This window comes from Lynx rufus, unplaced genomic scaffold (assembly GCF_022079265.1).
Source record: "Lynx rufus isolate CCGP_SWC_20201006 ecotype Redwood Valley unplaced genomic scaffold, mLynRuf1.p SCAF_4, whole genome shotgun sequence".
NCBI lineage: Eukaryota > Metazoa > Chordata > Mammalia > Carnivora > Felidae > Lynx > Lynx rufus.
The window spans coordinates 39,620,940-39,646,091 of record NW_025814856.1 but is presented as its reverse complement, the minus strand read 5'-3'; the positions used below and the strand labels follow the sequence as shown (position 1 = coordinate 39,646,091).

General features: G+C 47.2%; 1 long non-coding RNA gene across 23 annotated transcripts in view; it reads left to right on the top strand.

Annotated features, from left to right (window-relative positions):
- The window catches only part of LOC124524294 (uncharacterized), a 232,621-nt gene that overhangs the window by 32,075 nt on the left and 175,394 nt on the right, over positions 1-25,152 (top strand). For 18 of the 23 annotated variants that reach the window (XR_006965209.1, XR_006965191.1, XR_006965195.1 and 15 more), the window contains 4 exons: positions 3,392-3,527; positions 7,794-7,940; positions 11,199-11,254; positions 23,573-23,880. This is a non-coding gene — a long non-coding RNA (uncharacterized LOC124524294). Of the gene's footprint in view, positions 1-3,391; positions 3,528-7,793; positions 7,941-11,198; positions 11,255-12,330; positions 12,463-23,572; positions 23,881-25,152 lie in introns of all 23 variants that reach the window. The other 5 variants (XR_006965211.1, XR_006965204.1, XR_006965210.1 and 2 more) reach the window with 5 other exon arrangements.

The following is a 25,152-nucleotide window of genomic DNA, read 5'->3' as shown; positions in this document are numbered from 1 at the left end:
GCAAAAGAATGGGCTCGTCACAATCCAGACACTGAAGCTCTGTCTCCGACCCTGTTCCACCTACCAGACAGTCCCATTTCTCTGACACTCAAGCAGAGAGATAAAGGGGCCACTCTGAAACCCCATCCTCAGAGTTGAGTATATGAAATCTTTGAAGATGGAGCATAGAGAGAAAAGGACTTGTTCTAGTCATTTTCAGCAGTGCTTGGAAAACTGTAAGTGCTCAATAAACGATTGTTGAAAGAAATGAGCAAGGTGTGCTCAGGGGTGATAAAGATAGGAGAAAGAAATACTCATTCACCACTGGGGGGAGTGATGCATCCTTTCTGAAGGATGCAGTGGTGCCGCCTATAACCTTAAAAATGTGCAGAACTTTTGACCTAGAAATTCTATTTCTAGGAGTTTATCCGAAGGAAATAGACCATGGAAGTGCACAATATCTTATTTCCAAGAATGGTCATTTCAGGGTTGTTTTTAACATTGCAAAAATAACGAAGGCAACCTACATATCCAACAGTAGGGGATTAATTAAATGAATAGCAAAACATTCAAGGGACAGAAGACTACATAGATGTTTCTTGTGATGCTGTCTAGGAATGACATGCTGTCTACTTATGATATGCCACCAGTGAGTAGAGCAAGTTATAAAAAAGCAAGTACTTGATGAAAAAAAATATATTCATGCACACTAAAAAGCTCTGGAAGTATATAGGCCAAAATATTGAAATATGTTTTTCTGTAGATGATAGATGATAGACGGTGGTGATTTTTTTCTTTCTACTTTTCTATGTTAAAAGTTTTTCTAGAGTAAACAAGTTATTTTTATAATAATCCAAATGTTTAAGAATGATTGACAGGAGCATGTATACCTGGTCATTTTACACCGAGACACGCACATATCCACATCATGTATGTAGCTCTTCAGATGTTTGAACTCTCTGGGCTACTTAATAATGATATGGAAATATCTAATATTTAATAAACATGAACACTAATTATGTAAGGTACTATATTAAGCTCTTTTCATATTTGCCTCTTATAACTTCGTAGCAACTCTGGGAGAGAGGTTCTACATCTCTCTCCATTTCCCACCTGAGGAAACTGAGGCACGGGCATGAGTGACCCAGGGCCTTCCAGCTGCTGAGGGGTGGGGGCAGGAATCGAAGGCAGGCAGGATGTCTGCAGAATCCCCACTTTCAACCTCCTTGCTACACTGCTTTCAGCAAAAGAAAATCCTAGCCAGATTGTGAAACTCTAAGATTGAACCACAAGGTATTAAGAAATCACACTAACAATAATTTTGAGAGCCCCAAATTAAACTAGATTCACATTTTTATGTGAGTATGTGTGTGAGTTCTTGTCAGGACAGAAAAAAAAACAAAACAAAAAACAATGAGGGAATTAAAGTGTCTTGAAAAGATTCCTTTTTATAATTAAGCCTTCCTTGCCTGCTCTCTGTTACCCACGCTGACACATTACAGCAATAAACAGCAACACAGCGGCTCCTGTATTATGTCAGGGTGTGAACGATGAGAGATCGCGCCCCGACAGCTCTGAGGACACGTCAGTGTTTTTCTGGGTCCCGCTTGCACATCTTACAGTTGCCCACTGCATTGGAGAGCCACTCGGATAAACATATTCTTTGTCGCTGAGTGACATCTATAGTTTCAGTATCTCCCTGAAGCAATTCGGAGGAAATTGGGCCTTAAGGGTGGACAGATGGAGGAAAATCTTCTCTGCCATCCCTGCTGAGCCCTGCTATGAGTCATCTCCCTTTGATCAAACCGGAGCTGCCACTGAGGAGAGGCAGCTCTTCGAGCACCTTGTTTGGGGCAGCCTCTTCTGGAAAGCGGGCTTTCTATAACCAGAAGTGAAGGGTCAAAGGCTGTGTTTGGGAACGGGGAAAAGTATGGCTGCGGACTTGCCAGGGGGAAGCATACATGGGCCCAGAGGAAGAAAGTGTGAAGGAAGGAGAGAAGGAGGGCTTCAAATCCTGACGTTCATCCTCACTGGCCACCCTCGTTGGACAAGGCACTCTTCTCTCTGAGCTTCAGTTTCTTCATCTACAGGATGCGAGAAATGCTTGTCTCCTAGCTTCCCTTCCCTTCTGTACTCACCTCTCCCCTCCTTTCCTTTCTGTCTCCTCCTCCTCCTTCCCCCCTTCCCCTCCCCCCTCCTCCCCCTCCTCCTTCTCATCTGCCTTCTTCTCTCTCTCTCTCTCTTTTTCTTCTAAGACAAGTAAAAGAATCTGTGGAGGTGTGTAAAATGCCACGTACAATGAAGACAGTGTCAGGCAGTATATGTTCATGCTTATGGCTCAAGGCTCTGGAATCCAGCAAAGACAAAAGCATGGTAGACTGAAGGAACTCTGTGATACTCTTCTCACTGAGAGGTCATGTCTATGTCCCTGCCCTGGGTCTGGCCGGGCTCTCTGACAGGCTTGAAGCGATGCTGTGCCAGCTGCGGGCCCAGGCCTCGGGCAGCTTCCACCTGCTCCCTCAGCACACTCTGAGTCCCTGAGTCCCAGGCTGTCATGGGAAAATGCTGTTACCCTGAGATGGCCGCACCGGAGCGATCACATCTCTTCCCTCCGGGTGACGGTCCCAGCTGAGCCACCCAGCCTCCCAGCCAAGGCACCGGTCATGAGACAGAAGCTGTCCCAGACCCTCCAGATGAACTCCCCCACCAGCTACATACTCAGAGTGACCCCAGTCCACATTGCGTGGAGCTGACCCCTGCCCAGATGGTTGTTGTTTTAAGCTGTTACGTTTTGGGGGTAATTTGTTACACAGCGTGGATAGTTAAAGCACCAGGGTTCAAGTCCCTCCTTTACCACATACTAACCGGCAGTTTGATCTTCAGATATTACCTCTCCAAGCTTCAGTCCCCTCAACTTTAAATGGGGACAGGAACAGTCCCTGCCTTATAGGAGCTTAGCAAAGGTTAAATGGGACAACTCCAGCAAGGTGCTTGGGGCAGAGCCTAGTGTATAGTAAGTGTTCCGAAATGCTAACTATCACTGTGACTATTCTTTCCCCCAGATGTCGCCATCAGGGTAACAAAGAAGCAATAAAGGAAAACTCAGCCCAGGTGCATTGTAGGGCAGTGGGCCCTGGGCAGCCGTCTATTTTCCCCAATAAATAGAATTGTCTTAATCATACTTAATCCTGTTCTCAGGAAGGTATTTAAAATTGGAACAGTCATTTGTTTGATTTCCTCTGAAACAGTTGCCCTAATGAACCCGTATCATTTGCAAGGGAATTAAGAGACTCTTCTCTGTCCTTAGCTCACAGAATGCCCCACCTCCTCCCTCCCGTAGGATGTGTTAGTGCACGTGTGTGGGGCTGTTGGCACAGCTTCCTTCTTGTTTTTCTTCCTCCCTGTTCTCCAGGGACTGTTCTTTGAGGGGAACCGTGTCTTCTGACTTCTAGCTGCAGGTGGGCACCTGGGACCCCACCTCCCGTGGTAGTGCCTGCTTCCTCCTGAGTCAACTCACGGCCAGCCGTAGCCTCCTTTTACTACTGATTGTAAGTCTTAGAAACCGAAGGTGTTACATCAGGCTGTTTCGCTGGGTAGTTTTGGAGAAGGTGGGGCCTGTGCTATTCAGGAGTCTGGGACTAAGGGAGAGGCAACAGCAAAATACTGTTGAAAAAACAAACACCGTGAGCATTGGGGTCATTAATCAATTAAACAGATATCCCTCGAGCACTCTTCAAGTGCCCAGCACCGGGCTCGGCCTGGCTCTAGAAATGTTTTCATCTGACGCTGTGTGCCTGTGCCTAAACGTGATCTGACATCCACCCAGCAGAATGTGCAGAATGTGTAGAGCAAAAGCAAAAGAGACTTGAGTCTCAATGAATCCGTAAAGCAACTGGAACTCTCCTCCACTGTGGTGGGAGTATAAATAGGTGTAGCCACTTTGGAAAGCAGGGCTTGTGCTCACCCAGAGTGGGGCTCGAGCTCACCCAAGGCAGGACTCGAAGTCACGAACCGTGAGCCAAAGTCAGATGCTTAACTGACTGAGCCATCCAGGCGCCCCATGGCCACACCATTTTTAAGAGCCACCAACCGGCAGCAACCCAGACGTTCAGCTGCGGAACAGACGTCCATCTCATGGAGTTCGTGCTGCATCCAGAGTAAACAAACTAGTGTGCACGCGACCGCGTGGTGCATCTGACAGACACGGTACCGGAGGAAGCAGATTATGGGCAGAGGAGTAAATACCACGCGATTCTGTTTATGTGCATCGTAGCACAGGCAAGATGAGTTTATGGTCTAAGTCAGGGCAATGCTTGCCCTTGGGAGTTAGTGGGTGGGAAGAACAGGAGAGGGGCTCTTGGGGGTGCTGATAATGATGTTCTGTGTCTTGGAATCTGCAGCTGAGCTACTGGTTACATGGATGTGTGTGGTTATATGGATGGTGAAATCTATCCAGCTGGTAATGTGTACCCTAATAATGTATCCTTTTTTTTTTTAAGTTTATTTATTTATTTATTTTGAGAGAGAGAGAGACAGAGCATACGAGTAGAGGAGGGGCAGGGAGAGAGAGAGAGAGAGAGAGAGAGAGAGAGAGAGAGATACAGACAGAATCCCAAGCAGGCTCCACACTGTCATTGCAGAGCCCAATATGGGGCTCAGACTCATGAACCATGAGATCATGACCTGAGCCAAAGTCAAGAGACAGATGCTTAACTCACTGAGCCACCAGGCGCCCCTGTATACTTTTTTTTAATGTACATCTTAATGAAAGGTTAGAAACACATTAGCCAACTTTGATCAAATTGTTTTGCCTCTTTAAGCTCAGTTTCCTTACCTATAAAATAAGGATAATATAGCCTGCGTCTTAGGGCTATTGCTCTACAGAGTTTTAATGAAGGTGAACACTATAATGAATGACCTAAACGTGTTAGGTGCTTCGTAAATTATGGCTATTGTTATTGTTAGTATTTTTGCTATGAATACTTCCTTTTTCTTAGTGTTAGATTCCTCTGAGTGCCCTTTTTAAAAGCAATCTAGGGAAAATGTCATTATTCCTCAGCTGAGAAAGAAATTTATAAAACCAGCCCTAAAAAAGGTCTTTCTGCGGGCTGAAGTTGTTTCATGATAGGTGTCAAGTCGCCACAGAAAATGAAAAATAGCCTCCTCCTTTGAGAATGAGTGAGCATTTTCTTTCTATGCTCTTCAAATCCCCTTTCCTAAATGTACTCTGAGGGTAAAACTTTGGGGAAAGAATGTCATAGCACCTGGAAGAAATTTCCACCCCCTGTCCTTTCTCCACACATTTAGAGAACGTGACCGAGAGCAGATTCTTCAATTCCTCAGGAACCAAGAACATGTTGTAATGAAGTTCATACCTCTTGGCCAGAATTTTCCCTCACTTTCACGGGGCCGTGTGTCGTGAAAGGGTTCAGCAGGGCAGGCCATGCTCTACCATGGTCTAAACTCGATCTTCAGCCCCTGGAGAAATGCGCCCCATGCTTCACTGCTGGGAGCAAGTCTAAAGCTTTTACACTGTGGATATTACATTTCATCAACTTAGAAAGTGTAATCCCGGAATTAGCCATTGGCGGCTGAAAAACAGACCAGCTGGTCACAGCTGAGAGAGGAGAAAGACCGTGTTGGGGGCATGGGCTCTGCATCGCTGAGAGACCCAAGGAAGCATCACTGCAGGCCTCAGTCCTCGCTGGGAAGGGATGGCTCTGGTTCCAGAAACTCTGAGAGTCGAACCGGGCTGAAGGCAGGGGTGGCCTCTGCAGGATCTGAGATAGAGATGCCTGAATATTCTGCTGATACACTTTGACAGACGTGACTCCGGTGTCCAGGCAAGGTTAATGTGGTTTAGTCACAGAGTGAGAGAGGGAGGATGCTTCTCGACCCCTCTGGGACACCAGCTATCTCACTCTTCCTTACAGAGATGTGACTTGAGGGGCCTCAGCTTTGTGGCCTCAAGGAATCGCTCTGACAGTTCCAGGCTCTTACTGCCAACACAGGAGCAGGACAGATGAGCTCAGAAAGTGCCTAACTGTGTTTGTGAGGGCAAAGAGAAACCAGAATTCTTATGTTTTGTGGGTGGTATGGTGTTACCGGAGGCCAGTTTGATAGTATGAATTAAGTCTTTAAAAAGTGTGGCCCCGGGAGTTGCCGAGGTGGCTCAGCTTGTTAAGCGTCCAACTTTTTTTTTATTTTTAATGTTTATTTCTGAAAGAGAGAGAGAGTGTGTGTGTGCAAGCAGGGAGAGGCAAAGAGAGAAAGGGAGACACAGAATCTGAAACAATCTCCAGGCTCTGAGCTGTCAGCACAGAGCCCAACGCAGGGCTTGAACTCACAAACCATGAGATCATGACCTGAGCCAAAGTTGGAAACTTAACCAACTGAGCCATCCAGGTGCCCCTCCCACAGAAGTCTCTTCTTTAGAGAACTTAACGTAAGAGCAAATGCTTCCATTTATCTGTTATTTTGTATTTGATATTTTGTCATTATTATTATTACTTTTTAAAAAAGTTTATTTATTGAGAGGAGGGAGAGAAAAAGGGAGAAAAAAAACATGTGAGTGGGGGGTGGGCAGAGGCAGAGGGAGGGGAGAGAGAATCCCAAGGAGGCACCACACAGCCAGTACAGAGCCCAATGTGGGGCTCAAACCCACGAACTGTGAGATCATGACCTGAGCCAAAGTTGGACACTCAAGCAACTGAGCCACCCAGGTACCCCAAGCCACCCAGGTACTCCAACTCCTGCTTAGGTCATGATTTCAAAGTCGTGAGATTAAGCCCCGAGTGGAGATCTTAGCTGAGCGTGTAGACTGCTTCAGACTCTCTCTCTCTCTCTCTCTCTCTCTCTCTCTCTTTCTCTCCCTCTGCCTCTCCCCTACTTGCTCTCTCTCACTCTCTCTCAAAAAAAAAATTTAATAAAAAATAAAATAAAATAAAAATGTAGTCCTTGTGACCTTAGGAACTTACCCTAAGTTTTGGCTAATGAGCAGCAATATTTAGTGACATTTCAGTTCACTTAATATTTGGTAAGTGCCTGGTAAGTGACTGAGCCTTTGTAGGTGCCAGGCACCCTGCTGAGACTTCCCCAGGGTCCCCATTTTACAGACGGGAAACTGAGGTCCCTAGCAGTTAATCAACCGCCCAAAGTTACAGAACTAGTTAGTGGAGCTGGATTTGAAGCCAGTGGACCTGACGTGACGGCGTAAACTGGGGACCATTTGGTCTCAGAACTTTCTGCACTGCAAGTGAGGCCGACACAGCAAAATCTATCCGCTCCCGTCGTTACTGAGGGAAAAGCACACAGGGCACCACAGGACCGGTCAATGTGAGTGTTCCCTCAATCGCTGGTCATCAGCCGGCCAGAAAGGAAGTAACCTGAATGTCTGACAGGATTTGGCTAAAGAACATTATGTCCATCCTTTGGAATACTGACTGACACGAAAATGAATGTCATGGGGCTATGTTTATTGACATGGTGAGATGTTCCTGTCACATTATTAAAGGGAGAATGGTGATTTTGGTATAAGAAAAAGAAATCTGTGTGTGCGTGCCCGCGCGCGCATGTGTGTAGGCATAGAAACAACACATTACCAGTTATTTTCTCCGGGTTTGGGGATTATTTATAGTTTTTTTTTTTTCTTTCCATCTCTGACCTTTCTGATTTGGGGGGGTAATTAGCATGTTTTACACATCTAATTGGAATAACAAGCTATTTCCATTTGAGGAAAAAATAGCTGCTGCCTCTTCAGACACGCAGATGGCTCGGTGGCACACAAGTGTCTTATTCCTTGTTTCTTACCCCAGGGCAAGGAGCTGCCTGCAGGTGACGGAGGCTGCTCCGTGTGCTTGTCCATCCAAGGTGCTCCAAGGATAACCTGCATCTTCTGCATCTGAATCATCCAGGCTGCTTGTCAAATCGCCCAGGGCTTCCCGGACTCCACCCTCATATTAGTAAGAAGTCACATTTATTGAACACGTGTTGTGTGCTGGACACTGTTCTAAGGGCTTTACACTTAATCATTATATCCTCCCGAACCTTAAGGTATGGCCACGATTATACTCATTTCCCTGACGAGAAGGCTGAGGCACAGAGGGTTAACTGGTGTGGTCCAAGTGCCAGAGCTGCAGGTGGCAGAGGGGATGCCAGGCCCTGCTCTTGGCCCCAGGCCCCAACTCTAAGTCACTACCCTTGGAGCGTAGGGGCTCAGGAATCGGGATTTTTAGTAAGTTGCCAAGGGATCTGTGTGGACACCAAAGTGAAGTAACTGCTGCTCTGAAGAGCCTTTCACCTCAGACCCACCTGCATTGTTTTGGGTTAAGAAACAGCTGACCCATTTACCCCACTTCAGCCATGAAAGGACTTTCTGTCTTTGGAATCTTTAGAACAAAATTGTCAGTTGGAGGTTCTTGGCTATGGCCAAGTCATCGGATGTAAAAAGGAGATAAGATTTGACAACCCAGTAGCCTAATCATTGTGCTGCTTCCTCCCTTCTTTCCTTCCTTTCAAATACATTCTTCTTCAGAGCCCCACTTCTAAAATGTTGAGGACGTGGGGCATCTGGATGGCTCAATTGGTTGAACATCTGCCTCTTGATTTCTGCCCAGGTCGTGATCCCAGGATCGTGGGATTGAGCCCTGCGTTGGCCTCCTCACTGAGTGTGGAGCTTGCTTGGGATTCTCTCTGCCTCTCCCTCTGCCCCTTTCCTCTTCTCCCTCTCTTTCTCTAAAATAAAATAAAATAAGGGGCGCCTGGGTGGCGCAGTCGGTTAAGCGTCCGACTTCAGCCAGGTCACGATCTCGTGGTCCGTGAGTTCGAGCCCCGCGTCAAGCTCTGGGCTGATGGCTCGGAGCCTGGAGCCTGTTTCCGATTCTGTGTCTCCCTCTCTCTCTGCCCCTCCCCCATTCATGCTCTGTCTCTCTCTGTCCCAAAAATAAATAAACGTTGAAAAAAAAAATTTAAAAAAAAAATAAAAAATAAAATAAAATAAAATAAAATAACATAACATAAAATAACATAAAGTAAAGTAAAGTAAAATAAAATAAAATAAAGTAAAATAAAATAAAATAATAGTATAAAATGTTGAGGTCTTGGGCTACTCTCTCTGAAGTTAGGATGTGGAGGGGCTGTGTATGCAGACCCCATCTGGATGCTTTCTCTGTCTCCAGGGATGCTTGGAAATACTGTTTGGAAAGCCAGGGATGTCTAAAGAGTGGAGACCAGCATTGCCCATGGACATTCAGACTTGGTTTCCTAACTCCTACTTTGAAAAAAAAAATTTTTTTTTTAAATCTTTTGAGGAAGAGAGAGCAAGAGGGTGTGTGCATGTGTGTAGGCAGGGGAGGGGCAGAGAAAGAGGGAGGGAGAGAATCAGTCAGGCTCCATGCTCAGCACAGAACCGGACCTCAGGACCCCTCACCATCATGAGATCATGGCTTGAGCCGAAATCAAGAGTCAGACGCTCAACCAACTGAGCCACCCAGGCACCCCTCCTGACTCCTACTCCAAGCTGGTGTTGCTCCTTGAGGTTGTCCTGATGTGTTAAGACCCCCACTGGCTCAAATGGTGATTGCATATCTTGGCAGAGTAGCTGTGTTCAAGTATCAACCCTAAACTGAATGGCACAATTTCAGGGGCCCCATTCACATCGGGTGAACGGAGTTGGCCTCTGGAGGCGGTTCACATGCATTACAAAGTGGATGTGAAACACCGAGGACCTGCCCAACCTCCTCCATTTTGGAATCAAGGTGAAGGTCCTGGTGGCTGAATTGCTCCCAAAGGAGCCCGTCAGCCTCAAGCAGTGGAAATGCTGGCCCTCAAACGCAAGTCTTCGCCACCTGAGGTGGCAAACCACAGCAATGACCCTTCCTCTTAGCCATGTTCGCCCAGTGCTTGCTACAGAAATTGCAAGTCTTGTGCTGGACACAAGACCAGGGCACCGGCAGTGTGGTCAGCGAGGACGGATGAGAGACTCGGTCCCTTTGCTTGGGGCTGGAGAACAGGGCCTGAGGACCCCTGATGAGCAAAAGTGTGCCATCGCAGATCATGTCTGGATGATAGACCGTGCCTGTCAGCATATTCACTATGTGTATCACCTTTGGTGTTCCCCTGGGCCCTCTGAGGTAGCTCTTGCAGATTTTTATTAAAATCTGCTAATAAAGTCTGTCAGACTTTATTATTCTCACTTCAAAGATGAGGAAACTGAGGCTCAGAGCCTTGTTTGAGACTGCGTAGCTAGGAAGAGACAGTGGCACTAGGGTTTTCTCCGTTCTGAGTTTGTGAATGATTTCAGAGAACAAACATCCCTGGGCCAGATTAGGAGACAGCAGAGGGTGGTTTCTCTATCCAAGGACGCATAAGTTCCACGTTTCCTGGAGGGTTTCCTCCATATACGGCTCCTCTCAGCTGCACCAATGACTTGCATGGGGCTGAGAGTTCTTTTTAACTGCCACCACCTCAAGGCCTGACTTGTCCACTCCAATTCACGCAGGCAATGAAGGAAATAAGAAGAAAAGAAAACACTCCTGCACAGGAAAGAAATCACAGTCTTTCTCCAGAACTAAAGGCTTTTGCAGGAGCGTAAGAAAAAAACAAAAACAAAAAAACAACAACTCTGATCATTCTTGGCAGCTTCTGACCAAATTAGTATACTGAAAGAATGGATGAAAGAGTAAGGGGTGTGTCAGAGAGAAAGGAAATCCGTGGGCTCCCCTAGTGAGTGGCTGCTCCCTGCTATGTCTGGGAAGTCAAGGGGTAATGGAGGGGTCTAGTTGGAAAACATAGTCATTTTCTTTCCAGTGTCAGCTTGAACCACACCACCCCAAGGAGACTTCTTAGACTCTAGACCAGACTGGCCCCTCTATCTCATGTGTTCTGCCCGTCCTCTGCATTTGATCTTTGTAACTCAGATTATACTTGTAACTTGTAACTTGTTCAGCACCTGCCTCCCCGATTTGACTTTGAACTCCATAAGTGCAGAAGCTGGATCTGTATTGTTCCACACTTGTATCACTTGGGAATCTTTTGTTTGCAAAGAACAGAAAACCCACCCAAGCTGGGTTAAGCAAGAAGGGACATTTTTTTTTTTTTCCTGCCCAAGTCTAGAGTTGGCTCTGGGAAAGCCCGGATTCAGGGTTTCTGAATCCAGATTTGTTCTCTCAACCACTCTTTATTCCATTTGATTTTCCTTCTTGTGATGGTTTTATTTTCAGGCTCCTCATGATGCCAAGATGGCTGTCACAACTCTTGCCTAGGACACTTTCAGTGAGTAAGTACCTCTTCCTAGCAACTAACGCAATATTCTCAGGACTAATTCTGATTGGCTTGGCTTGAGTAGTATGCTTATCCCTGAACCAATCACTGTAGTCCAAAGGGCTTGGTGTTTTCTGATTGGCTAGTGTCACACACATAGCACATTGTCCGCCCCAAAGCCATTCCCTCCTCTTCCTTGCTAAGAAAAACCCATCAGGTATAAAGCAGGTGGGCAAGATGCTCAGGAAAAGTCACCTCCTCAATCCAAGAAACCGTTTACAGTAATCCTGTCTTCTTGGCGATGATTTGTTTAAAAGCGTGCACTGACCCACTTTGGCAAAGAGGACGTGATGCAAAGTGTATTGGAGGCCTCCAGGAGAAATCTTCCTTGCTCTGAAGTTAGATCTGTAGGTGGTACTACCTTCTTTCCATCCCTTCTTGCCTTTGGGTATTGTGAGAGGGTGGGAAGTTTGGAGCTGCTGCAGGCTTATTGCAACCATGAGGTGAGATATTGCTGAAATATTGGGGATGAAAGAGTGGAAAATGTCTGCTCTTGGCTTCTGTGGTGTTTCACTTCTACTGGCCTGCACCTGTGATTTTTTTTTTTTGAAGGACTGTCCACAGGCTTTTGGAGCTACTTTGCCTGCTCTTGTAGAGCACCAGGTTGCCTGGGATTTGTGTTCCTAGGAGGGCAGACCATACCAATAACTGATGCAGAGGTGTGAAAGCCTGGCTCCCCTGCTTTGACTTGGGACAAATCCTGAGGCGTACTTTTCACTGCAGAGCTCCCTTCAGGACCAAGCCGAGGCTTGGACTTGCTTGAAATCAACCTTCACTTGGCAACTTCTTCTTCCCTGTCCTACCCTCCCTCCATATCTCCCCACCAGATGCCCCCTGGGAACATTTTCTTAATCAATCGCATGCACACAAATCGTTAGCTCCTTCTGGGGGACCTGTCGTATCACCAGGGCTTACACATCACAGCTGCTCTGTAAATATTTGTTGCCTGAGTGAATGAATACATGAATGGATGAACAAGCTGGGGAAATCACAGGCAGGTGGAATCCGAACAGGTTATTATACTAATTACAGGCTGTCTACTTTTTTTCCCTTTGCTCTGTGAAACAGGTTGGCCCCTTGGGGAATTTCCCCAAAGCTTTTGAAGCGGACAGGGTGTCTTCTCAACAGGCTCATATGCTTCCTAATTGGGCAGTCCATTAGAAGGTGAGGTCATCTCCCCAGGGAAGGAGGAGAGGCCTTATCACTCAGGATGGGGGTGGGGGGGTCCTGGGGCGGGGACAAAACCTTCGTCAACATCTGCAGTGTCTGTCGTTACTGGAGCAGCCGGAGGGAATGACCATTCTGGAATGAATCAACTAAACCTTTGACCTGAACTCCAGTTTAATTCACTCTTTCCCCTCCATTAGCTGGTGTAAGGGATGAGGGAGGCAGAAGGGGAAGGATAACATATTTTATTTTTATGGCATTTTTATTCCAAATGACCCACTGGGTCAAACCCACTCTTCTTTCATGAATTATACATTAGAGGAATCCTTTTGTTTTTCTAATGGCTTTAGCTGAGTTCACCCTCTAGAAAGATATTTAAACAAAATCAGGAATTTCAATTAAAGAGTTCACCTCTTGCCATATCAACTGACATGGTTTTGATTGGGGCGTCCCATAAATGAATCTCCATTAATAGAATTTTCAAGCTTCCTAGGGTGTTAGAAATCATCCAGCCCCATCACCTTATTTTATACATGGGAAGACTAAGAACCCAGAGATGGGAAATGACATGCCCAAGTTTGCACAGCCAGTGCATATCAACAGCTATTAAAAGACAGAAATGGCGGTATATTTTACTCTCTATTTCTCAGCTAGTATTCTTTTCTGCAAGTAAGCCTAGAGAAGTAATATAGTTGCCATGGCTGCAGAAAAAATTGCTCCAAAACCTCGTGGCATAAAGCAGTCACTTGTTATGCTCATAGATTCTGTGGATTGGGCCCTTGACAGAGCACAATGAGGATGGCTTCTTTCTGCTCCATGGTGTCAAGGAACTCAGCTGGAAGAGCCAAGGGCTTGAGTTCATCTAAAGACTCGTTCATTCACATGAGTAGAGGTTGATGCTGTCTGTCAGTTGAGACCTATTATAGGTTGGAACGTCCATACGTGGCCTCTCCATGTGCTCAGGACTTCCTTACAAACATGGTGGATGGGGTTCCAAAGGAAGAGTTGAGAGATGAGGCGATGGGGGGAGAGATACATATATGGATTAATTGGTGGAAATTGTGTTGCCTTTGATGGACCAGAAAGTCACTCTGTGTTACTTCTACAACATTCTATTGGTCAAAGCAGTTCCAAAGTCCACCTAGTTTTAAGAGGAGAAGGTAGACCCCACATCTCAATAGAGGAGTGTCAGTTACATTGTGAGAGAGTATACTGAAGGGGATATATATTGGTGCAGCCATGTTTGGAAAATTTGCTTTGCTACAAGAGGGTTAGGGCTAGTACACATTACATTTTGCTGAACTGTTTATTTAGGATCTGTTTTGTCTGCTAGATTATAATTTCCTAAGGGGCAAGATGTGTGTCTGTCTTGTTTGCTACTATAGCTCAGTGACCACCACGGCTGTAGCTGACTCAAGGTAAGAACTTAATACATTTTTGTTTGGAAAGTGAGTGTCAAAAAGAAAGTGTTTAGTGGCTAAAAATAGACACATAGATTTCCCTTCTCCTCTTGTGAACTTTCCTTTTCATCAAGAACTTGAGTACCATCACCATCTTCTCTAAAGAGTTGATTGATTGGTTGATTGATTCATTCATTCGTTCATTCATTCGTGTTTGGGGACATGCGGAAAAGGTACATAACTAAGTCTTGGACCACTCTACTGGTCTAGAAGTGGTCCTGGAGGGAGTGATAGCTGGCAGAGGCGACCTGGACGATGAGCGAGAGGAAGCTGAGTGAAGAGTCAGGAGGAAGGGTGCTCCAGGCAGAGGGAACAGCCTATGCAAATTGGAGGTAGGTCATTCAGTGTGGCAGGCATGTCGAATTTGAGAGAAGAGTGGAAAAAGGTAAGTTAGCCTAGAGGAACAAGCAGGGCCTGGGTTCAAATTTGTGTTTAGAAGGACATGTCTGAGTGCAGAGTGGATGATGGATTGGAGTGGGACAAGTTGGGAGGCTAGTTGGGACACTGTTGGCAGAAATTCTGATATGAGATGATGGGGCCAGACTCTCAGTGGGGATGGTGAGAAGTGGGTGGATATTTCCAAGGAGTTCCAACCGATTAAATGGATGTGAGCGTGAGAGAGGTGTTGGTCTAGTTCGTGGTCTCTGGGTTAGGCAAGTGGGTGGCTGGTGGTACTAGACCCCAAGTCAAGGCACACTAGGCAAGGAGTAGCCTTGGGGGATGGCTGTGAGGAGTATTTTGGACATGATGAGTCTAAGATGCTAGGGGGATCACCTGGTGAAGTTTCCAGGAGGCACTTGAATTCACAAAACCAAGACTCAGAAGAGTGGTCTGAGCCGCGACTCTGGACTGGGGTGGATAAGGGGATGGAAACAGAAGCCACAACAGTGCGTGTGTTCTCAGTGGGCGAATGAGCAAACAGAGGAGCAAAGAGCCATGGAGAAAGCAGTTGTCAAGAGGGTGGCAGTCAGTGGTACCCAGTCATTTGAGAAATCACGGAAGGAAAGGAGGACATTGGCCACAGGATTGAACAAAAGAAAAGTCATTGGCAACTTTCACAAGGACAGTCCCCCCTGAGAGAGACAGGAAGAAACCAGATGACAGAGTTGTGGGAGAAAGAGAGGGTGAGAGTGATGAATGAATGAATGCGTGAATGAATAGCTTTCTAGTAAAGCCTTTACTTTCCTCCTTCCAGGTCTGGTAATTCTGGAAACACTGGGTTGGATTTGTCAAATGAATTCCTAAAGGAGAGCCAGGAAGGATCTTTTCCATTCAGCTCTCTCTGTCCCAGAAAATAACCTATGTGTGGGTTGTCCTTGGCTTGCCTCCCTAGCAACCAGCATTTGTATTTAAATTCTTGGGGGAGGGGTGCTCTCATTTTTCAGCTATCAACACAGTTCTGTGGTCACATCTGTTGTTTTTGTCTGCACAATAGCCATTTACCATCATTTGGCTAATAGCATCCCAATCTGGGGAGGGCTGACCCCTTATCCTTGGTTCCACGGGTGGCACATGTCCCAAGCCCAATCGATAAGACTCAGACCTGAGATTTTTTGGAAACTCTGGGGAAAGAGAAGCACTCTTTAGACAGGGGTGGTTTCCACTGGAGAGAGCTTGCCAGCACAGAGGAAAGCAAATCCAGGGCCACAGAGAGAAAAAACAATCTTGATGACAATTCTTGGATTCCTGGATCCAGCTGTGCCTGAAAACATTGAATCCCTGGATTTTTCAGTTACCTGAGCCAGTAAATTCTCCCCCTCTTTTTTTTTTTTTTTTTTGGTCAGAATGGCCTGTATAAGTTCTAATGCTGAATGAGTGGTCCCAATAGGAGTAAACTGCCAAGACATAGGCGCCTCAGGGTGGGTTGGTGGAAGAGGGTTTACTTGATTTCCTCTCAGGCATTTCACTGGACATTTCACTCACCAAGTTGCTCCTGCCAGAGGAATGTCCCCTTCATTTTTGCAATCGTCCCTTTCACTGTCTCGACGTGTATTCCTACCTTTTTGCTAACCCATCCATGCTCAAAGACGTTTACCTGAAATGCACAGATCCTGTGCTGGAGACCCTCTTTCACCCCCAGAGGCAACACACATGCTTATTATTTGTAACAGGAAATGCTCCCAAGAGCCCAAGTTGGGAGATGGGGCATTTGTGGGGACCCCATCAGTGTGCACTGCACTTGCTGACAGCCAGTGCCAGATTCCATGTCCCCCGCCCTCTGGCCCCACCACCCCATGTGTACAACAAGCACTGCAATGGTACAAACTCGTGTTCATTTGTTCAGAACATGAATTAATCATGCCAGGGAAATTCCCGGCCGCTGGACCACATTTTGCTGTGTTAGCAATAAACATCCCTTCATCCTGTCAACACAACCAGAAGGGAAAACAGAGGTCCAGAAGCCTCCGAGGTGATGAGGGTACCCAGTGGGTCACCCATGGCAGAGGGAGGGAGTGACACATTCCTTATTTTTTCCACCTCCCTCCCTATATCAGCTGTTATCTTGGTTTCCTTCTTTTTGCTTCTGAGTATACTTCCCACCTGAAGTCTTCAGTTCCATGGATCTCGTATTTTCTGTCCAGCCTCCAGGCTGACAGCTTGCCATTGGCAGAGACCCATAGCATGACATCTCCTGGAGAGGGTGGGGCTTGCATGTTTCGGTGCTGGGCTTGCCAGAATCGCCCTGCGTTATTTCCTATCCCTGCTCATTTGGAATTAGCAGACTTAGATGGGTTCCTCCCTCTTCCTCCCTCTTTTCTTTCCTTCCTCCCTCTGACTCACTGTACTTACCTCCTCCTGTCCCCTTTCTTCCCTTCTCCTCCTCCTCTCCCTTCCTCCATCTCCTTCCCTCCTCCTCTTATGCCTTCATCTCTTCCTCTCTCTCTTCCTCCCCCCTTAACCTTCCCTCTTTCCCTGACCCCTATATACTCTTCCTATCTTTTCTTGCTTCTTGTTCCTTTTTCTCCCCTTCCTCCCTCTCCCCACGACTTTCACCCTGTGGTTCCAATGCAATGAGAACGAAGGGAATAATACTGAAAAGCAGCCAGGCTCAGCCAATAAATCCTCTAATGCTTGTAATAGTTTCATGTTCTTCACATTCATCCTAGTTTAAGAGTTTAATCAACATCTTGGAATACTTGTGATTTACTCCGTGAGCTTTAATTTGAGGCATGGCAATCCCTCCCTGCCCCCCCATCCTCCCTGCTTCCTTTCCTTCCTCCTTCTCTCTCTCCCTCCTCCCTTCCTTCTTTCCTTCCTTCCTCCCTTCCTCCCCCCTCTTTCCCTCCCTCTCTTCTTTCCCTTCCTCCCTCTCTCTTCCTTCTCCCTTCCTTTCCCTCTCCCTTCCTCCCTCCCTCCCTTCCTTCCTCCCTCCCTTCCTCCCTTCCTTCCCCACTCTCTTTTTTCCTTCCTTCCTCCCTCCTTTCCTTCCTCCCTCCCTTCCTTCCCCACTCTCTTTTTTCCTTCCTTCCTTCCTTCCTTCCTTCCTTCCTTCCTTCCTTCCTTCCTTTCATTTATTCAATAAATGCTTTCTAAGGGTCTATTTTGGGTCAAGCCCTGGGCTAAGTGCTAGACATAATGAATAGAAACAGGGACATTATCCTTGCTCTGATGAGTTTACAGTCTGGTGTGAGAGGCAGATTTTCACCACAGATCCCACATGAATGTATTCTCATGACTTCAATGAAAGCTCTAGACTCCCATGGGGACCTAGGCAGAGGGAGTGACCCCAGCAATGGAGGTGTGGAGGCTTCCTTGAGGAGCCGATGTGAAGGATGAGTTTTCTAGGCAGAGAGAAGAGGAATGAACACACCAAGTAGAGGGCACAGAATATGCAAAGGTCTTGGGGTGGGAGGAAGAAGGGCACTTTCACAGAATTTGACAGGAATAGTGTGGCTGAGACAGGGAGTGGAAAAAATGAGCCAGAAGTTGACAGGGGTCAGATGTTCAGAGCTCTTATCTGAGGTGAGAGTTTGGATCTTTACTCCAAAAGCAAGGGGATATTATAGAATAGTTTCATCTGGAGGCGGAGATGGTCATAGTCAGTTTGGCTGTTGATGCAGTCAAGGTCAGGACAAGAGATACTTTGGGTGAGCCTTCTCTAGCCCCAGGTGAACTAGGGAGGCTGGGAAAAAGCAGATTGTGTCAGATGCAGAATTAGTCCTAGGGCCTGGATTGGCATCAGGTAACTGCTCTGGCTTCCGCAAGGGAGATCATCTTGCCTGCAGATCTCCTGTATGGGTCAGAGGACCCTGTGGGATGAGGAAGGTGGAAGGAGCATGGCTAAGAACTTTGGCCTTGGAGTCAGCCAGATATGCCTTTTCTGTTTACCAGCTATGAGACCCCAGGCAGGGGTTTGCAGCTGTTCTGAGCCTGTTTCCTCATCTGTAAAGTGATGATGATGATGATGATCATAAATGTGCTTTTTGTCTGCCTATCATCCCTTTTTCATGCTAAGTAGGAAATTGCCATTGCATGTGGTTCTGGTGGGACTGGCAATTACTGTGCCCCATCTACCCATTGGACACGTGTTCCAGGCCTAACTAATCATTGTGCCCCATGGCCCTGTCCCCAGGGATCGGCATAAAGAAGTGGCCTAAGTAGGGCCAATCAGAGACCTGCCATGGGATCTGATATGGGGCTGTTGGCAAAGAGAGCCTCTCTTGGTTTTAGATTATTAGAGCATAGGCTTGAGCTACTGGTGTCCAAGTTTCCTGGGGGAACAAAAATCAGGGAGATGACTAGGGGAGGAAGAGAAGGAGAGAGAATAAGGGGTAGAAGGGGAGAGTAAGAGAAAGAAAGAACTCCATACCCTAGATACAACAGTCCCTGAAGCCTAGGACACCCCTTGCACTTCTCAGTTAATGAATCCATCAATGCCCATTCTGGCTTATGCCAGTTTGAGTTGGGTTTTGTCACTCGCAATGGATGTGTTGTGCCCAATGCATGACGTTACTAGGTTATTGTGAGTGCTAATTTAGCTGAAGCGCTAAAAGCAAATGTAAAGTGCTCAGCATGCAAAGTGCTCAGTAATCACTCACTGGGATTTTTGTTCTGGCAACAATTCATAGCTGTAAGATACATTACTAGAGTATATACTGCTTCTTACCTGTGGGGGGGGGGTGGCCTCATGTGGCTCCACAGAGGGCCATGTGCCACCTTAGCGATCCTGTGTAGAAGCCTCAGATAGTGACCTGAGTCCCCCTTCCCTACCTCTCCTTCTCCCTCTGAAATTTGTGACTGCTGTGTCCCTTGGGGCTTTCTTGAAGTGATGGTGGCAGCAAGAAGAGAACAAATGACCTGAAGGATGTGACTATGTTTATATCCAACTCAAGAAATTCGTTCCCCTTCTACTTCAGAGCAGCTGATTTCCCATGATCTTTTTAATGAAATGTATCAGTTATCTATTGCTGCGTAACAAAGCCCAAACTTAGCAGCTGAAAGCAACCAGAGATGTATTATCTTGTGGCTTATGTGGGTCAGGGATGCAGGGATAGCTTTGCTGGGCAGTTTTAACTCAAGGGTGCTCTGTGAAGCAGAAATCAAACCAGTGGCCAGGGCTGCTGTCATCTGAAGGCTTGAGTGGTGCTGGAGGATCCACTTACAAGATGGCCCTACTCTACTCATGTGGCTGTTGGAAGAAGACTTTAGGTCCTCCCCACAGAGCTGCTTGAGTGTTCTCATGATATGGCAGCTGGCTTCCCCCAGATTGAGTGATCCAAGAGAGAGGAAGATGGAAGCAATAGTTTTAGGGCCTCATCTTTGAAGTCACAAATGTCATTTCTGCAATATTCTTCTGATTATACAGTTCATCCCTGTTCAGGGTGGGAGAGGGTGCCCAAAGTTGTGAATACTGGGAGGCAGGGGACATTGGGGGCCATCTTGAAGGCTGGCTGCCACACCTGTGGTGTGGTGTTTTTTTAAACAAAATTTTTAAGCTTTATTTATTTTTGAGAGAGAGAAAAAGACAGAACATGAGTGGGGGAGGAACAGAGAGAGGGAGACACAGAATCTGAAGCAGCCTCCAGGCTCCGAGCTGTCAGCACAGAGCCCGATGCAGGACTTGAACTCATGAACCACGAGATCGTGACCTGAGCTGAAGTCAGACACCCAACTGACTGAGCCACCCAGGTGCCCCTGTGGTGTGGTATTTTTCAAGGTCATTAAAGTTTCTTCTTAGTCTGATGGGAATTCTCTTCCTCAAGGAGGTCTTTGGATGCCCAAGATAACATGGTGTCTTTAAGGCACCAAAACACCCCTTCTAACAACTTGTTCTTGAAAAAGCTTTTTACAGAGCTTGCGAAGAGCTCCTTCAACTAGTGAAATGACTAAACTAATTTGCTGGTCTGTAATTTCCTGGCATGCCTGGAGATTTCCTAATAAATACTAGCTTCAGGATGGCAACCTGCCAGCTTTACGGCCTTCTCCTGAGCGACAAACAGGGGATGTGAAAAGCATCTTGGAGGGTTGGGAAGGCTGGTGCATTGCAGGGAGAGAGCACAGGACCTGGAGGCTGGATGTTTGGTTTTGAGAGCTGACCCTGCCTCTTACCTACTGTAACACCTACCATACCTACCAATACCTATCATATTTCAAGAAAAACACTTGCCTCTCTGTGCCTCAGTTTCTCCCTCTCGGAAGAATGGTGACAACCCTGATTTTCCCTGACCCACGTGGCTATTATGAGGTTTGAGTGAAGTGATGTAGCATTTTAAGAGGGAGGTCCATGAACACTAGCACTAAGGGCTGTTAACCTCAAAGGGGATTCTGTGCCGAAGTGAGTGTGGAGGACTGTATTGGAACAGTCCAACTGTTTTCCATTTCCCTTGACTCCAGGCAGGGCCAGAGCATGGCTGTGCTGGCAGAGCAGCCACACAGGCTTCTTACATTTGGGGTTTCATGCCCTGCAGCTGCGGTCTTGAAATTCTTCATAATTTTATCTTTGAAGTTGTGTTTTGTAAGTGAAGTTTGAGGGGACAATAGAGCATGTGCCGGAGGTTTGGCATCTCAACTTTCAAGAGTGTGCCTCTTACTGTCTCCTAAACGGTGAGCTCGTAGCTGCCGTCTTCCCTCCCCTGGCTCCCCGTTCTCTGCCCAGTAACCGTGTCACCAGGGTACCCAGATCATGGAGTTCAGGACCGTGACTGGTTGGCATTGGCAGGGGGCAAGGGAGGGGGACCCGATTCTGCTGCCACCCTCTGCCCCCCACAGAGGCCTGGGCACGTGTGAAGGGAGGGCTAGGGTCAGTGCCCATCTCGTGATGTCACAGGGCAGGGAAAGGAGGCAGCTATCCCAGTGCTGGGCTGGAAGCACCATGGCACATTTAGCAGGAAACCTGGTGGGGGCCTACTTCTGACCCAGGTACCAAGGAGGTTGTAATTCCTTGGGGATCACCCAACTGCTCTGTGTTGGGACGCCATGGGAAGAGGAGATTAGCTTCCCCACCACCAACTAGGGCTCTGCATTATCATATTTTGTAGCTGATCCTCCTGCGGAACTTGTCAGATCCTTTAATATAGGACAGACTAAACTGTAGTGGGTCAGAGTGCAGACTTGAGAGCTGGACTGTCTGGTTCTGGGTTCTGGCTCTACTCCTTACCAGTGTTGTCACCTTGGCCCATTTTCCTAACCTTTCTGTGTTTATGTTTCCTCATCTCTGAAATAATGATCATGTGGTTCCTACCTCCTAGGTTTCTGTGAACGTTAAATGAGGAGACAAAGCATCTAGACTAGCCCTCCCCGTGTAGTGAATATTAGCCCAAGAATTTGATGCTTCCTTCTCCTGAAGGACTGCAAAGTTCCTGGGGCAGGAACGCCATCCGTAACAGGCTGCAGCACCACACGTCAACAGACTCAATGAATACTTGTTGAATGAACGGATCTCCAAGAGGGGCTTCCCATAGAGTACCCACCCCATCCCCTTTTATTCCAGAGAATCTTACGCGATCAGCGGTCCAGTCTCAAAGGACATGGAGACACAGCATCTTGTCCCTGTTCATTCACGGTCTCCTGACAGTGGGGAAGGAGCACGCAGACACCCCAGAGGCTCTCACCAGCCTCCTGTCTGGGCCCATCTATCCTGCTGGGAATAGCTTTTCTAGACCCCCCAGAGGCCACGCGATAACTCACTCCTTCTCCCCAGCCTCTCTGCCCTTAATTGGGCCAATCTGTCTGCCTGACACCCTGCTCTGGTTCGTTTTCTTCACAAAGCCGTCTCTTGTCAGTTGACAGATTCTCAACTGTCTTGAGCACATTTTTCAATTTGTGCTCTTCCAGTAATTTCCCAACTAGGTTTCTCTTTTTAAAGCTACTTAATTTTATAATTTCTAAATGATTTTCCTCACCTGCCATGATTCTCCTCCACCCCCACTCCTTGGCTTTTTTCCGGTGACTTGCATTTCCTCAGCCCTGAAGCCATGCAGGTGTGTGGGGGACCCGTTAAGGAAGCCTGATTTTTTTTTTCAGCTATAGGGAGGATTACTGTCTTAAGCTTTTTGGGTTCCTCCAAAAGCTGGCCGTGAGCTAAGGGCATGGGTACAGCAGTTTGTTTGGGAAGTGATCCAGGAAGCAGGAATGAGGGGACAATGAGAGAGAGAAGGAAGAAGAGCTGAGAACATGCCTTATTTTCTGGTTACCCACTGGGTAATGTGCAGGGAACCGTAGACATGGAATGTACTTTGCATTGTCCCACCGGAGGGAGAGGAGACTGACTGCCACTCCCCGCCCCCACTGGAGGGTTGTCCCTGGGAAAATTAACTTCCTTGAACTTCTGTTGGTGCCTGGGCACCTAAGCGGCCTCTCCTGGCTTTGGAGAAAAGTGTGGTTAGTGCTAGACCTTAGAAACAGCCGTTGAACATTCCATCAGAGCTCATGTGCCACAGAAGTTTTCTAAAGACAGTTACACATTCGAGACTCCTCGGAGCTGGAATTGTCTCCTTGAAGGAGTGGACTCCTTCATTTTCCCTTTTTTTTTTTTACTTTTTTTTTTTTTTAATGTTTATATATTTTTGAGAGAGAGAGAGAGCATGAGCAGGGTAGGGGCAGAGAGAGAGAAGGAGACATAGAATCCAAAGCAGGCTCCAGACTCTGAGCTGTCAGCAAAGAGCCCAACAGGGGGCTTGAACCCACAAACCATGAGATTATGACCTGAGAAGAAGTCAGACGCTTAACCAACTGAGCCACCCAGGTGCTCCTTTTCGTCTTCTTTTTAAGCCTCTGATTATGAAGGTGTTTTGCTGCCTTCAGGGCAGGCCCAAGCCAGTTGGGGTCCCTATGGGAGGGACTGTTGGGTCCCCAGTAAGAAAGGGACATTCAGCCAGGCAGTTCTACAGTGTGTTTCCATCTCTGGGGATCAGTTTCCTGAGAGGAGGGTGTTGATGTTTTCAGATAAGAAAGGAATGCATCTCCCTGTGACTCCCAGGGCCCATGACTGCATTTGGGTGGTGTCTGAATTGCAAAATTAATGAAAGGCACACTACTCCATGTATTGACACGTCTGAAGATGATGAGGCACGAACGTGAATTGCATCTGTCTCCTCCCCACGTCCCCTGATGACATGCTGAGTGGATCCCATAGGTTGCTGCTCTATTTGGATATAGAAAGGTCCAGTTTTATCTCTTGTTTCATTTCCTCCCTCTGCCCTGCACAGGTTTGACTCGGCCCGAGGGGTTTGAAGTGAAGAGAGAACTTGGTCTGTCTGAAGGATCCCTTCTCCTCCTCCCCCTTCTTTCTCCCCTCCTCTCTCCTCAGGCAACCCCAGGAACATCACTGACACTGTGGCACAGCCCTGGGATGGCCTGCACACAGAAGATGACGTGAGGGTGTTCCATGGAGTATGCGGCAGCCCTGTGTGCTGGGACAGAAAAAAGGGACTGGAGAAAAGGAACACGTTTGTTTTTACTCAACCAGAACTGCGCGAGTCCTCTCTCAGAGAATACTGGTTCGTCTGTACGCATGGTGAGCTCCAAATGACTCCATTTGTGACTTTTTTGAAGTGCATTTGGGGGTGTGTGGGCAGAGAGGGATGTGGGGGGCTTCTCCTCAATGTGCAGGGCCCCAACATTGGAGAACCACCTTTGCTTGACCTCCTCCTCCTTCCCCTTCGTCAGGAACACCCCCCTCTGCCCCCAGCCACTAGCTTCTGGGGTCTTCTTGCCTGGGGGCCACCTTCCTGGTTGAGACTCAAGTCTGTGGGGTCCTCTTCACCAAAGGAGGTTCCCTGCCTCGTCACCCTTAGTGGTAGGAGGGTTGACTGCACCCTTTCTCCACCTCACTCTCTCCAGTTATCTCCCGGCCCTTCTTGAATAGGTCTGAAATGGCTGTTGTTCATGGGTCTCCAACCAGGAAATGAGGCCCCTGGCTCCCCTTGAGAGCACCCTCAATCTCTATAAGCTACTCTGTTGGAGCGTTCTTCCCTTGGCTTGATGAAGGAGACACACTCCCGTCCTCCAGAAGTCACAGTCCTTCTTGGATTCCCCATATCTGTTTGTACAAGGTGGAGAGAAGGAAGGAAGGAAGGAAGGGAGGGAGGAAGGGAGGATGGAAGGAAGGAAGGGAGAGAGGGAGGGAGGATGGAAGGAAGGAAGGAAGGAAGGAAGGAAGGGAGAAAGGAAGGAAGGATGGAAGGAAGGAAGGGAGGGAGGGAGGGAGGAAGGAAGGAAGGAAGGAAGGATGGAAGGAAAGAAGGGAGGGAGGAAGGAAGGAAGGAAGGAAGGAAGGAAGGAAGGAAGGATGGAAGGGAGGGAGGATGGAAGGAAGGAAGGGAGGGAGGATGGAAGGAAGGAAGGAATATTAGCCAATTTGGGCATCTTTTAATATGCCTGGATGCACTTCTGGGCTCTTTCTGGCTCTCCTTAGGAAAGAGGTTCCTCTTGTATTGGGAAAAGCTTTATTTTTTACATTTGCTAATCTGGAAATGAAGGTTGGCATTTCTTTCTGTTCACAATTATATTAGTAGTGCCTATGACTTTGTCATTACATTGAAATACATTGATATGTGAAAATGACATTTTGTGCTCATCTCTATTTAAAAATTACAGTAGTAATTAGACCCACTCCTGGATCTTATTTTCTAATGTGTTAGTAACAGAGCACGGCTAATACTGTATCATAAATTTGTTTAGTATTTTGATAGCCATAAAACTGACTTTCTCTGTAATCCTATGTATTTTATTTTGTGCATTTACAAACGATTATTCTGGGGTGCCTGGGTGGCTCAGTTGGTTAAGC